Source organism: Varanus komodoensis, unplaced genomic scaffold (genome assembly GCF_004798865.1).
Source record: "Varanus komodoensis strain SLA01 unplaced genomic scaffold, ASM479886v1 scaffold2, whole genome shotgun sequence".
NCBI classification, from domain to species: domain Eukaryota; kingdom Metazoa; phylum Chordata; class Lepidosauria; order Squamata; family Varanidae; genus Varanus; species Varanus komodoensis.
This window is the reverse complement of record NW_025335568.1, coordinates 43,512,146-43,525,954: the sequence shown is the minus strand read 5'-3', so window position 1 is coordinate 43,525,954 and position 13,809 is coordinate 43,512,146.

Genomic DNA, 13,809 nt, shown 5'->3' with positions numbered 1-13,809 from the left:
GTCCTCCACTACCCTAGTGGCCATCCCCCCAGATGAGCCCCCCCCAGGTCCAAGCTCTTTCAACCCTTTCCTCAGGTTCACCCTCTGACCTTCCTTCAGACCTTACCCCAGATCTCACGCCAGACCCACCTCACCCTCTCCATCCTCCTGACAACCCTTCCTCACCCACACTTGACGGTAGAGCTACACCTCGGGCTTTGTCCGAGGAGGTAGAAGTTTCCTCAGAGAGAGCGGAACAAGAACTGAGACGTGAGGATAGCGGTCCCCATTGAAGCGGGGCTCGTGTCTTTCAGGAAGTGGTGCAGATTAAGATCTTTTAAAATTCCTTGAATACTGGATAGACCGCACCAATTCCTTTATCTATTCACACTTATGGCAACACTTAGCCTTTCAACTTGGAACACACGAGGTCTGCGGCAACCAAAGAGAAGGGAGGAGATCATCCCACAACTAGCTAAGCTCCCCTATGATATCATGGTCTTACAGGAGACGCACATATGCAACGAGCAGCAGAGGAGCCACGCTCAGAGATTATGGTCCCCGGGACCGTCGGTGTGGTCCTATGGAGAAGAATGTGGTGCAGGGGTAGCTGTACTATTTAGGAAAAAACATAATCTCCATATTGACAACATTTTAGAGGCCCTCCCGGGGAGATTGATCGTGATCGATTTCTCCTTAAAAAATATGTCGGCAGACGGCCTGGAGACCTCGAGGCCCTTTCGCTTATGTGGTCTCTACGCGCCTGCCGATAGTTCCCGGAGGAAAGGGTTTTGGGAAAACCTCAAAAACTTCTGCTTCACGCAGTGCCGTTTGATAATAGCGGGAGACTTCAACAATAGGACTAAACTATCCGACAGGATTCGTGCGGTCAACTCTCCCGTGCGGAGCAGAGCACTGGCCCTGAGTGCAGAGGAAAGGGACCTAGAAAAATTCCTGATGAGTCAAGGGCTCCGGGATAAAGCCTTGGAGGTGCCTAACTCATTGAACTTCTTCCCTGTGCCTTGCAGGAAGGCGTTGCTAGATACTTTTCCCACTACAGATGGGGTGAGGTTCACTTACTATTCGGGGAAAACAGCAAGCAGGTTAGACGGGTTCAGAGCCCCAAAGGAGGTCAAGACAGAGAAATGCAACATCGTCGTCACCCCGTGGTCAGATCACACCATTCTGGCTGTCGAGCTGAGCTTTGGGCAGGTATACCCTAGGGGCAGACCCCTGTGGAGACTCAGACCCAAGATGCTGGACGCGTCCTGCAGGGACAACATGGCTAATGTTTTGGCCAATATGTTGACCCTGAGTGACATCTATTTCGATGAGTTACCAGAATGGTGGGAAAGGACCAAGAGGGCGATTAGGAACAGCTGCCACAAGTATGAGTTTAAGGTGAATAGGCGAGGACTCCAGCACTACCAGGAGGCCGTCTTTCACTTCTTACAGTGCCACAGCAGAATGAATCAGGGACGACCATATGATGAAGGGGTTTTGGTCCGGTCTAGGAAAGTTATTGCGGAATTCCACTACACCCAAAGGAGGAACCGGCTAAACTATAGAGATTATAGAGTGAAGGGCTCCGCTGTAGACGTAGAGGAGTGGGCGAAGGCTCGCAGTCCAAAGACACCCATAGAGATGAAAGGTCCGCGAGAGAAGGAAGGGGACGCGGTCGCCTTCCACCCGCAGGAGATGTTGTCTATCATGGGGCGATATTACCAGCAGCTTTTCGCTCCTAAGGACATTGACTCCCGCGAGGTGGAACGCTTCTTGGAGGACATTCCCAGAGAGAAAGTAGGCTCTCTTTATGGGAAACTGACAGAAGCGGAGAGTCAGATGTTAGAGGCACCTATTGAAGAAGAAGAGGTGAGGCGAGCCATCGTGACGGCGAAAGGAAATTCCGCCCCTGGAGCAGATGGGCTGGGATATGAATTTTATAAGATATTTCGGGAATGGCTCGTCCCCCCTCTGACAAAAGTGTTTAACTCATTACTGGCTCGAGAGTGACTCACCGAATCCTTTTATCAGGGCACTCTGATTTTCTTCCCTAAGAAAGGGGACCTGACGCTGCCGGCTAATTGGAGGCCCATAGCATTGACCAACATGGATTATCGCCTCCTAGCGAAGATACTGAACAGGAGACTGGCTAGCATGGCGCACAAATTGGTCGTGGGGTGCCAGACCAGTGCAGTGCCGGGGAGAGCTATGACAGACTCCCTCTGTCTAATGCGGGAGATCTTCCAGTTGGTGCGGGACAGGAAATGGGCGGGAGGGATTCTCCTGTTAGATCAGAGCAAGGCATTCGATAACGTCCACCACTCCTTCTTGTGGAGGGTTCTCCGATGGAAGGGCCTCCCGCCCTCCTATGTTGGGTTCCTCAAACTGCTGTATGCCGAAGCCACCGTCACTCCCCAGATCAATGGACACAGGGGAAGTCGCATCGATTTACAATCAGGAGTAAGGCAGGGGTGTCCGTTGAGCCCACTCCTCTACGTATTGGCTCTGGACGCTGTCCTGTGCCGCGTACAGCTCGAGGAGGGGATAGCGGGGATCCGTTCGGCCCTCCCTACCGGTGCTCCCATACAGATCAAGTTCGTGGCCCATGCCGATGACATCTCGCTGCTCCTGAATGACGACAGAGCGGTCAGGAGCGTGCAGCGGATCTTTGATACGTACGCACGTGCCTCGGGTTCTCAAATAAACGGGAAGAAAAGTTGCCTTATTTCTTTTGATCCCGAGGATGAGCAGCTTAAGATTGCTCCCATGGAAACAGACCAAGAGGGAATGGGCAGGAATGAGCAGAAGGTAGAGGAAGTGAAGATTCTGGGGATTTACTACTCCATAGCCAAGGAAGGGTGGAAGAGGAACTGGCTCGCTTGGCTTCAAAAGTTTAGGGAAAAAATTGGGATGTGGAGGAAGTGGCAACTGACCGTGTATCAAAAGGCGGTTTATGCACGCATGTACGTGTTGCCGGTAGCGCATAACATAGCGGTGGTCTACCCCCCTCCGGGAGCCGTGATGAAGGAACTGGAGAAGGAGCTCTTCAAATTCCTCTGGGGAATGGCCACCTTCCCTCTGGCGAGGGCGGTGGCCTATAGACAGATAGACCAGGCGGGTTTGGACCTCCCGGCTCTCAGTCTGAGGATGTTCACCACCTTCCTGAGTTACAACTTTGGTAAATACGCTCAATGGGAGGAGGGAGGGGACCAACCTCACATGTGGGTTGTCCTGTTTGCGCAGCACTGGGTGGGTAAACCGTGGGCGGAAACCTGGTGGGGGGAGCACTCCCTCGACTTTACCGTCTCGGCCAAGATGCGGTGCACAGGCCCCGAATATCTGAGGGAACTCTACAGTTTCATTAAGCAGCATAAAGTCCATGCAGAATGGTTTGGTACTAGCCGGGGGGACCTGCGGAGTATCAAACAAGCAGTGTATAGAGAGCTGCTAGAGGTGGCCTATTTTAGACCGCAGGTCGTCAAGAGAGCGAGGAGGGAGAGCCTCTCGCGATACCTGAGGGAACAGACTTACCCGATAGAATATTTTCAAGACAGGAGGGTTCCGTTCCAGCTTTGGGACATCAGGTGGAGGTTGTATCATCAGGTGTATGACCTGCAAGGGACCAGACCCTGGCTTCCCAAGAGGGCGCAGGCCTGCCCCAGACTGCAGTGTAAGAGCGGGGCTGTCGCGAGTGGGACGGTGCAAAAGGAGACGGTGAGGCACTTTGTCAGCGATTGCCCCACGGCACGCGCCACGTGGAAGGCAGTGTCTGAAGCACTGGACTGGACAGACCTGGGCTCCCAGGACTGGGAATCGGTCGTGTCTGGCACAGAACCCACTCCTCCATTGAAGGGACCCAGGAGGAGTGTGCCCAGGAAGCGGCGGTGGAGAGAGACCACGGCTCCCAAGACGTACTGGACTGTGCCGTGGTCCACAATTAGGCTGATAAATCTGTACATTCTGTTGGCGCTGTCCCTCCAACGCCACAGAGCGATAAAGACACAAAAGGTGGCTGACGTGGCCGGCTCAGTCAAATTTGTCCAAGAGAAGATTTTTTGGTTGAGCCGCGAGGAAAAAGGGAGGATGCCGCCCAGTCGGTGGAGGAAATTATGGCCGTGGTTGAGTGGGGCTCATGCCCCGATCACGTAATGTCCGTGAATCACTCATACATGTTGCTCAGACACATGGCATGAACCTATCAGGAAAAGTCTATACAAAGTTCTTTTAGTACACTTGATGTGCAAAGCCTGGGAATCTTGTAAATGTGTGAACATTTGGCATTTTGAAAGGATATAAATAACGGATGGGGTACTTTCTATTTTTGTAATGTTGCAATTTTTGTGCCTTTTTGTACCTTTGTAGTATGTTTTTATTTAAATAAAAAAAAATTTCAACCTAAAAAAAAAAAATTTCAACCTAATATAGGGGAAAGTTCCATTGAAAATCATGCAATTTTGAAAAGTCTTTCTCTGACTTGCTTTTTCTGCACAGCTCAACATATTTATTTAAGCAGTATTTTAAATGTTAATATTATTTAATTTTATTTGGCCAGGGCGGCTTGTTTTATAGTGTATATTTGTATTTTATTTTATATATTTTTAAATGTTATTTTAAATTTTTTGTTGTAAGCCGCCCCGAGGCTTCGGCGAATGGGGCGGCATAAAAATGTTTTAATAAATAAATAAATAAATAAAATATCTTCCCAATGTAAACACATTCCAAAAATCAAAATTATGCCAGGACAGCAATTTTCCGAACCCTAACCCTACCCTGGTGCGCACTCCCAGGCACTGGCTGAGACCATGAGGCATTGTAAGGAAGAAAAGTCTTACACAAGCAACTTACATAACCCAGTGAGGGAAGCACTTCATTGACACCCAGGTCTCATCAGCTGAGTGTCATGTCCCCAAGCTCCAAGGCTCTGCAGCAGTCTCTGGAGAATTCAGGATATGCCAGGGAGAACTGATAACATCCTCACCAATACCTTCTGAGCCTACGAATGTCATATTCTCTTCAACCTGTGACTCTGATGGTGAGAGTCCCCAGAACTTATCCTGTCCCTTAGCCATGCAGGAGCATGAGGTTTCACAAGAACTGGGGAGAATCTAAGAGCTACTGATCCTATCCAGTGGGGTTGGAGCATCTGAAAGATCTTGATGTGCCAAGTTTCTTAAAGTTTGTTTCCTATGGCCTATGTTACATAGTAACACTCTTTCCTTTTCCTTGGAAGAGAAAATGCACCAGGCAAAAGAGTGTTCTTTTATTTTGAAATTTTATTGTAATAAAGGGAGTCAGAGTGTTTCCTTTCCCTTTCCAACACCCAGAGCATTTCATATGTTCACATCTCCTATTTATGTCCTTTCCCTATTTGCTTTTCCCTCCTCTCCATCATTGACCAAGGTACTGAGTGGTTACAATCTTTCTGTCCACCTATTCTGTGTCGCTTCAATACCTGTTCTTCCCTCCCACTGCATTATAATGAGCTTATTTTCTATGCAGGGTGTGTTAGTTAATATTCATGAGGTCATTGAGCAAGCATACTGCTATTTTGTCTATTTTGTGCCAATTCCCTCCTGCTATCTTGCTCCCTGCTCCCTCCTGCTATGGCTAAGGAATTTTCTTTGTTACATGTTTACTTTTCCTGTTTCTTTGCTTTAAATCATCCTTTCATCCCTATCAGTCTATTGCTGGGACAACAACTCTTCTTGTGAGGGAATAAGTCAATGAGTATCCCCTGTAGTAGAGCTTTTCTGGTGGTTTACCTTGTGGTGAACTTGTTCTATCAGAGCTGAGTGCGTTTAACCCACCATGACCCTGTTTATATACTGTGACTTTGATTTACTGGAGTTGATTCCTGTCTACCTGACATTAAACCTTCTGTGAGTGACATGTGGTTTAGACTCTTTGCCTTGACACAGCCAAGAGCCTCCACACCAACATAAGAACATAATCTAATGTTTTGATATGGAATGGTGACATCTGTACAAGGCAAGTGCAAGTTTAATTTATTTCCTAGTTTTACTCTCAGGTAAACAATCTAGATAGCAGCCAAACAATCCCTTTTAGGTTGGAGGATAGAGCAGAGGCTTTCAATTCCTAGTTCAAGTCTAGTTGGACTCAGCCAGGGTGAAGTTAGATGGAGATGAACTTTCCACTCTCTTTTAAAAAATGCTCTCCATCCTATTTGTTTCAGTGGAAGAAAAAATAACAATGCTGACGCTGCATCTTGTGTACCTTCTCCCCCTTGCTGAGGGCCTATCAGGAGAATGAGAAGGCTTTGAATTTCATGTCTCCAAGGCCTTCACCAATCCAACCCAAGAAAGGCCTCCACACACCCCTCCACTTCCCATATCAATGTTGGCCCAGTGGCAGAAGATTGATGATGGTCGCAAAACTTGCTGCCACCACAAGAACCTTTGTGTGGCCTTTCTGCTGCCCTGCAAAGGATTTTTATTTTTATTTTTAATTTTAGCTGCAACAGAGTTCCTCATACTTGTTTTTATTTTTTTCCTGATTAACAAAAGAAGGAGCTCAAAATGTTATAGTCCAATGAAAGAGCTAATAATGACTGATTTCCTTTCCAAGCAGTTCCTTAATTTGTTCTGTGTGAAGATTACCACATACGAAGACTATTACACTGAATTATCCCTTCTTTTTGTTCTTTGACAGCTAACAAATGTCCAATTGCCTAAGAACAGTTTTATGCATCCATTCATGTTGAACTGGATGCAGTGAAGCAAAGACATTCCACTGCCTATATATATCAAAGTTGCTAGTTTGACTATTGGTATTATTTATGTTAGGTACACATTGCACTCTTAACAAATGCATATGTGAGTTAGGATGGATATTATTTGCAATAAATTCAGAAAGACCCTTACAGCTCAAATTAAATTCATAGACTATATCGCCAGTCCCTCTGTCTGATAACATATTACTCATTTGACTGCATGGGAGATTACATTTTAAAGCAGTATTCAGGTTGATTTTAAGAAGCAGGTGGCATTCATTATTCTCCATACAATAGACAGCTTCAAAAACTATTGTGCATTGCCAATGTGACCAAAGTAGCTTGAATCACTGTAATATAATTTGAGAAAGGAGCTTTTATAGCTCTGGACAGTCATAGTATTGTGGATTTTTAGCTCTTCTTTGGTATTTTTTGCACAACATTAAAATCATTGGATTTCAGTCCAATGAGTTAGTAGTTTGATCATTTGGGATTGCACTAATGAATACATTAAGAGTTCAAATATAAGTCTATATTACAGTTCAATTACAGTTTTAATTAAGTTTGCATTGTCTTGCTTTTAAAAAAAATATCATCAATTACTTGCAAAACTGTCAAGATGGATTTTTCATATTGTCTCAGATTATCACTGCTTTTCTAGAAAACAGTGTGGTATCCAAACAATAAAAGGGAGGAGCTGAAGACATTTGCTTGTTGGAATGCTGTCACAAGCATGCCCTTGCTGGGAGTGGAAGGGCAGTTTTCAGTTGATTGCTAAGCATGAGAACTCTATTTTTTCCCCTATGTTCAGTTTACTGTCAGCTTAGCAGTAAGTATAGTTTTCAGAAAGAGGAAAATGGAGCACATCAGTTCTGTGCCTGAAAGAAAAATCATTTGTATTGGAAAGTTCACATACAGTTATAGCATTTGCCAAGTACCCAGCTGCCACTGGGCGTTAAGTTATCACATTTCCTCCCTGCTTGCCAGGATGCCAGTCTGAACTGGCCAGCTGCTGCCCAAAGTGGCCTGATACCATCTTATGTCACTATTCCCCTCATCCCACAGTGAGCTGAAAACATTACGCTATGGATTGGCCATCTAGCCTGGAATGCGAATGGAGTGGACTCTGAAAGTGTAAACAGTGTTTGTGAGTGTGTGTGGGAGGGGGTTCTCAAGAATTTGTGGGGCTGACAAGCTTGTCACTGCTGGTGAGACTGCAGCAAAGCAGGTCTGTCCCTCTCCCATCCTAAATAAACTATTACTTGGCAGTTGCTCACAGGTGGCCATCTTCACCCCTTCCAGAATGCTCAGGTGCAGTATTGTTCTGGGCAGACTGAGCTGCAGTGGTGGCATCAGTTTTAGTATCTGTGGTAGTCCCCATTCCCCCTCAAAATGTCCTGGGCTGATGCTGCATCTGGTGCATTCTGGAGGGGAAAATAATGGCTGCCAAGTGGCAGCCCTGGAAAAAGCTTGAAATCATGCCTTGCCATGCTTTCAAGAGGGAACTGTGGCTGCTCCATTACTGACACATTAGGAATGGGAAACCTGACTGACCCCCCGCCCCACAAACCATGTAAAAATTAGCCCTTAAATTGCTAAAAATAGTTCTCCAGATCCCTAAAATAAGAGGACTTTTGGAAGGGAGGGGATTTCTTCTCCTACATACAAATATACAAGACAATCTACTTTTTTTGTTCGTTTGTTTTTGACTAAACACAGCCCTCCCCCTGGCCACAAATAGTGGTCTTCCAGGGATCAATAAATGCTCTGACACTGCTACTTGCCAAAGGTTGCCAAAATGGGAGGTTGTCGGGTTTTGGGCAGCTGATTGTACATGGGCTATATTTGACTGAATGGGTTGAAAGCTGTTGAAGCATGATATACAGCAAATACATTGCACAGTGCAGAGTCTACTACAAGGTTGTCCTGCAAAAGTCCCACTGAAGTGAACTGGCGTCATGTGAGGACCTTCAGGCACACTCATAAATAATAAAAGTGAGAGAGTACGTGTGAAAATGCTGTCACTGTCAGTCTGGATTTCACGTGCAGGTGATTCTTCCCTCACCATAAACTGAGATGGGGCTGCCTGTTGCAGGGACTATAGGCCCTATTGATGGAAAGATCTCCATAGAAAAATATGGTAAGACCTTTAAAAGGGGGGGTGAACAGAAGGTAAATCACCATATATTTTGGACTTCAACTCCCATAAGCCCCTGCCGGTATAACCAATGGTCAAGAATGCTGGGAAATGAAGGCTACAATTTCCAGAGACCTTCTACAGAACACTCTGTACTCTGTTCTCTCTGAAAGTCTGGAATATGTCCCAAGTTATTCCATGCTTCTGTATTTAAAAATTGTGCCTTGTGCTTTTCCATGAGAGAAAGAGGATGTCAGCTATTAATTTTTTGTCCCCAAGGGAGCAAGAGCTGACATTACGTAGGGCAGTCTAAACAGGTGATACAAGGGGCAATTAAGGGACAATTCATCATTATTCCCCCAACGTGCAACAAACAGGAATGGACAAAGCGTGTCATTTAAGGCATAGACACTCCCACCAAACCTCACCCCTCTGTCTGAAAAGGTGCTGTAACAGTATTTTATTGCCAAAGAATGCATAAGATTCTGTCAAGTTGGATTTAGAAAATATTGAACTGTAATGATTTCCAGCAATATTTTCCAGATTTTTTTAAACAGTGAACAAAGGGCGGCCATTACAGAGAAAGATGTTAGTGCTTAATCAACCATTTTTTTCTGCTGTAGTCAGTTGTGTCTCAGCTCTTACCTCCACTTTGATGGAATATGTAACGTCCTATGTTCAACATGGTTCTTTTCTTCTTTGATATAGACTGTGCAGCCTACCCCACAAGACCATGGTGACAATTACAGGAAAAAGTAACCCCTTCCAGAATACATCAATTGTATTGAATACATCAATGCACAAACATACACCTTGACACAGTATGGATGCTGAATTCTACAGTGTAAAAAACAGGATACTAGGTCAATGATGGATGGATGTGGTGATAGACAGAAAAATATAATGAGTGTTTTTTCACTTATGTGTTTTTTGCTGAATGACAAATGAGACAAGCAACATTATAACCCAATGCACAAAACAGCACCAACTTAAATAACATATTTTCCATAGTAGCCTTAATACGCATCTATTTGATAAACTGGTGTTGCCCATCCCATTCTAAGAGCTCCAAACATTTTAATTGGTTTAACCAGTGGATTTATCAGCTAAAACTTGTCCTGGTTAATCAGTAGAACCTCATTTGGGTCACACTCATTTTTAGGATACTGTTTTGGTTCTGGTGTATTGATATAATAAGGGAAGGGAAGGGTTAAAGGTGGCATTTTTAACTAGTAGTGAGAAGTTGCTTTTCTTCTTTAAATTGTTGCATGTTTTGGTCAAAAAGGACAGCAACAGTAGTATTTATGTAATGAAAGTTTATTTCACTGCATTTGCTTATCAGTTTGATTGCTAATTATCCAAATAGATGTTAAGTAATCAAATTTTCAGTTTACTTTGAACATATGAAGCTGACTTTCAGGATGGGAAAAAAACTGGGGCTCTCTAAATTCTACCTCAAAAATCATCACTCAGTCCTATTCCCAGTCATGAGCTTCCTCGTACCAGCCTGGTAGAAATAGAAAAAGTGCACACTCAGATGCATGCTTCAATCCTCCACTGACTAAAGTATGGAATTTTGCTTGTTCCCATAGTTTACATTTGTAAAGTGCACTTTTTTCCCTAAAGGATGCTTTTCTCAAAAGAATAAACATGGGTCTGATTCAGCGTTGATCACAACACCAGAGTTTATGCTTGGGGAAGTGAACAGAGCAATTTCTGCTATTACTCAATCACAAGTGGCATTCTTATGCATCCCTGTGTGCAGAATCCTATGGCATCCTGATGCTGCTTGGGTGGAGGAAGTCAAAGATTATTCAGCTCCAGCCCCATCTGACCAGGAAACCGCAACCACAATTGCAGAGCCCTTCCCTTGCACAGTCAGTGTGAAACGATTGTAACCATGCTGACTCCACCTCTAAGGATGGAAACTGACCTCAAAAATTGCTAAAGGGGCCAGGTAAGAGAGGAGGTTGGGACCGATGGCTCATGCCATATCCAAACAATGTCTAGGCCTTCTTCTTCTCTCTGCAATACTTCATGAGTTTGACCAAAACATCCACCTAGAAGAAATACAGGATGTGGGATGTGCAGCAACGACAATCAGTCTCACCATGCATTTCGGTCTGCTTTGGATGACAGTAAGCCAGGAGGGCCCACAACATAGGATGGTGTCCTAGCTGACTTAAACTGAATCAGCATATTCAGCTGCCCGGCTTAACAGGGTTCTGACTAGCAGCAGCTACAAAACATCTCAGACAGAAGTCTTTCTGCTTGCCTGTCATCTCTGAGAGGTAGATACTTCAGATTAAACATAGGACAATGGACATGTTATTTACCACCTTTACCACCTTTATTTACATGCTTTACCACCTCTCACATTAAATTAGGAGGGTCCATCTGGCATGTAGACAAGACAGGCATTGTAATTGGGGGAAGGGGAAAGAATAATCAAGCCTTTTCTTACTTTTCAAGGCAGTAAAAATTATTACTTTCCCATGGTCATTTCTCACTTTACTCTTCCGAAGTGTGAATTTGGTTCTTCCTTTTTTTCCACTTATTTTCCCATTAAAGGATGCGGGGAGGTGAATTAATTCAGTTTGTACTTGAATTCAAAGATACATAACTTAGCATACCCAAAGTAATACTCAAACTGAGACTTTGTTATCTTTGCAAATATGCACTTCTGTATAATGAAGTGTCCTATTAAAATACTTATAACATGTAGTATATATTAGTAGGAAATTCACACAAAATGAAAATCATCATGAATTATAGTATATTACATGAATTTTTAAAGGAAATTTAGTTTCACAAATACATACATTTTCCATAAAACTGCATACAAAATGGATATATAAGAAGGAATATGCAAAAAATGGACACAGGTTTTTCATGTGAACTTTAAAAAATCTCAAAGTTTAAATGAACTGAACTTAAGGCTGGGAGAATAAAAAATAAGGGAAAACCAAACCACTACAGAATGTGCCTCCTGCCCACATTAGAAACATAGAAACAGAGCGAGTCAGAAGGGACCTCCCGGGCCATCTAATCTGGCCTCCAGCACCAGCCGGCTCCGCTCACGACATGCCCACCATGTGGACGTCCAGCCTATCCTTGAACACCCGCACTGATGGGGCCTCAACGACCTCTCGTGGAAGCCTATTCCACACCCTCGGGTTCCTGACTGTCAGGAAGTGCTTCCTGGCATCCAGATGGAACATTGGCTCCCTAAGTTTTGCTCCATTGCAGCGTGTCCTGCCTTCCTCTGCAGGGGAGAACAGGTCTCTACCCATCTCCATGTGACACCCCCTCACATACCTGCATGTCACCAACATATACCCTCTGAGTCTCCTCTTCTCCAAGCTGAAGAGACCCAGTTCCCTCAGTCTCGCCTCATACGGCATCCCCTGCAAACTGGCCACCAACCTTGTGGCCCTACAATGCACTGACTCCAACCTGGAGATATCCTTTCTGTAATGAGGGGCCCAAAACTGAACACAATACTCCAATTGCGGGCGCACCAGAGTCATGTAGAGTGGTAGTAATATTTCTCTTGATCTAGAAGCCACACTTCTGGCTATGCAACCAAGGGTGGTGTTTGCCCTCTTGACCACCGCATCACACTGCTGACTCATGTTTAGCCTGCAGTCAACCAGCACCCCGAGGTCCCTTTCACAAGTGCTGCTCTCCAGCCACTTGTCACCTAACCTGTACTTATGACAGCTATTCCTATGCCCCAAGTGCAAGACCTTGCACTTATCCACATTGAACGCCACCCTGTTGTCTCCTGCCCACTTCCATAGTCTGTCCAGATCCTTTTGGATCTGGAGTACCTGCTCTTCAGTTGTGGTCACTGCTCCAGTTTTAGTGTCGTCTGCGAATTTGATCAGCAGACTGTTCACCCCTTCTTCCATGTCATTAATGAAAAGATTAAACAGGATCAGCCCCAGGACAGAGCCCTGGGGGACCCCACTTGCCACTGGCTGCCATCCCGATGATTCCCCGCTAATGGTTACTCTCTGCTTTCGGTCAGTCAACCATGCCCTAATCCACCAGACAGTGCTTTGGTGTATCCCAAAACTCCTCAGTTTCTCCACCAGGATATCATGGGGCACTTTGTCAAAGGCCTTGCTGAAATCCAGGTATACCACATCCACTGCATCCCCTCCATCTAGCCATCTTGAAACCTTGTCATAGAATTCCACAAGTTTTGTCTGGCAGGACCTGTTTTTGTGGAAGCCATGTTGTGTGGCTGTCAGCCTCCCTTCCCTATCCAGCATCACTAGATCTCTCTCTATTATGAGCCTTTCCATTGTTTTTCCTACAATGGAAGTAAGGCTAACCGGTGTATAATTCCCCATGTCCTTTCTACTACCCTTTTTGAAAATTGGGACCACTGATGCCACCCTCCAGTCCTCTGGAACTTCACCCGTTCTCCATGAGGTCTCAAAAATGGAGGCCAGTGGGTGTGAGAGAACCCCTGCCAACTCTCTAAGTACTCTCAGGTGTAACCCGTCAGGGCCTGGCACCTTTGTAATGTCTAATGCCCTGAGGAGCCCCTCAACTTCAAGGGGGGTGACTCTAATCTGTGCCTCTACATCCCCAGCCTCATCTAATCTCCTATGCAAATATCCCCCGTCCTGCTTTGGGGAGAACACAGAGGCAAAATAGTCATTTAGCATCTGTGCCTGTTCCTTCATATCAGTCACTGGATCTCCTTCCTCCTTATTTAGTGGTCCCACCACTTGTCTCCCCTTCCTCTTCCTCTTCACATGCTGAAAGAAGCCCTTTTTGTTGCTCTTGATATTCTTGGCAAGTCTCAGCTTGTAATCAGCCTTAGCCTTGCAAAGAATCCTTCTGCAACGGGCCTCCTCCTCCTGGTATACCCTTTTGTCTATTTCCTCCAGTACCCATTTCCTACGGAGGTTCCTCTTTCGTCTAATCCCTTTAACTACCTCCT